Source organism: Arachis ipaensis, chromosome B09 (genome assembly GCF_000816755.2).
Source record: "Arachis ipaensis cultivar K30076 chromosome B09, Araip1.1, whole genome shotgun sequence".
NCBI lineage: Eukaryota > Viridiplantae > Streptophyta > Magnoliopsida > Fabales > Fabaceae > Arachis > Arachis ipaensis.
The window spans coordinates 139,166,218-139,168,401 of record NC_029793.2 but is presented as its reverse complement, the minus strand read 5'-3'; positions in this window follow the sequence as shown (position 1 = coordinate 139,168,401).

Sequence of the window (2,184 nt, the reverse complement as noted above, 5' to 3'; positions counted from 1 at the left end):
CAGAATCCACCCCTAACTACCCCCATTGTCATCCCTCCTGATAATGGAGACCGTTGAGGAAAGTGGGGCGATGGGCGATGGATTCTACATCCACTTCCAGTCTTCCACTTTAATGGGAATGATGTTGTGCCTTTTCTCAATTGATCGAGTGATCGATTTTCAGTATCTTAAATACCCGATTCTCATCAATTCCCATGACCTAAATTACTTTTTGCCAGAATCCACCCCTAACTACCCCCATTGTCATCCCTCCTGATAATGGAGACCGTTGAGGAAAGTGGTTAGAGTGGCGATGGATTCTACATCCACTTCCAGTCTTCCACTTTAATGGGAATGATGTTGTGCCTTTTCTCAATTGATCGAGTGATCGATTTTCAGTATCTTAAATACCCGATTCTCATCAATTCCCATGACCTAAATAATTGTTTACTTTTTGCTTATTGTGAAATATATTAATAACTAATTTTAATATATAAATAATATTTTTATATAAAAAATATTTTATATTTTAAAAATTAACTACTAAATTAACTATTATTAAAATAGGTGCACCATGTAAATAACATCAACATCTCAATTTTGCAATCCTGAACGTAACCCATACCTGCTCATACATATTTTAAAACAAATAAAGATTCTTAGCTTTTGATATAATGCTAACTAAACGTAGGAAAAAACAAAATTTCAGAAATTTAGTTTAGATTATAGTCTTTAGTGTACGATGAAAGATGAGCACAACTTTTCTTAGTAATTAAATAATATATATGCTTCGTTGTATGCAGATCGAATCTTGTGCTAGCTCGCTCAACGCATAATGCATGCAAATTAAACTAATAAACATTGTATTTCGAGTAAATAATAACGTACCCACCCTGATCGGTGCAGATTCTCCATTCATCAATAGCAGTTCCCTTGATTTCTATGAAATAATCTTCCTTCTTGTATGTGATGTAAAAAACGTGATAGATATTAGGTTCCTAATATCTAATTTAAAACAATTTGAAATCAATTTTTTAAATCAACAATTAGCTTACATTTTTAAAATTTTTCTTTTTCTTTTTCAATTTGTTTGTTAACGAAACCGATTCAATTTATTATTGTTAACAGCTAATATATAACACATATCTTTTGTGGTATATACACAATAATGAGCCCTTAAAAAGAATCATAAACCTTTTCTTTTAAATTATAGAAAAAACATGATCAAACACCACTCATTACACCCACATTAGATTTAGATATAAAGTAAATCGAATTTTACTTACCAAAATTGATATAATAAATAAGGGATAAGTATTGTTTTGGTCCTAACGTTGAGGGTCAGAATCGAAATCGTCTCTAATGTAATTTTTTATTTAGAATCGTCCTTAATGTTGCATTTCATTTTAAAATCGTCCTTTCTAATAAATTTTTTTTCTATATGACAAAAATACCCTTTTTTTCATCATTTCATTCTTCTTCTTCCATTAACAAATTCTTGTTGCCATTAACACACTCAAGATTCAACCATTCAACCTTCCTCCTCTTGGCATCTCACTTCATTCATTCATTTTGTTTCAATCACATTCAGATTCATTCTTGGTATTTCACTTTTATTCTACAATCTGCATGTTCTAAATTAAAGGATCCCATGATGTCAGAGTTAGAACACAAAACTCAAAATCAGAAATTCAAGAAATCCAAAAACAAAAAAAAGCAACAGCAATTCAGAAATCAAAACAACAAAACCAACAATAAAAATTAGGAAATTAGGGATTATGATGAACAAATCCATTATTTAAATCCAGATTCAACAAATCAAAATCAGATTCAACAAATCAACACACAATAATGATAAAATCGAAAAATAACAAATTAAAATCATATTAGAAGTAGAAACAGAAGCAGACCCAGAAGATACAGAAGCAGAAACAGAAAGTAGAAGACGACGCAGAAGATGCAGAAGCAGAAGCACTCAAGCAGAAGCAGAAAGTAGAAGACGAAGCAGAAGATGCAGAAGCAGAAGCACTCAAGCAGACCCAGAAAAAACAGAAGACAAAGCAGAAACAGAGATCGAAGCAAGAAGCAGAAGCGGCAAGGTGGCGAGGAGCAGCGGCGAGGCAGCGAGGAGCAGCAGCGAGGCGGCGAGAAGCAGTGGCGAGAATGCGGCGGTGAGGAGAAGCGATGCAGAAGTCGAGACTCTCT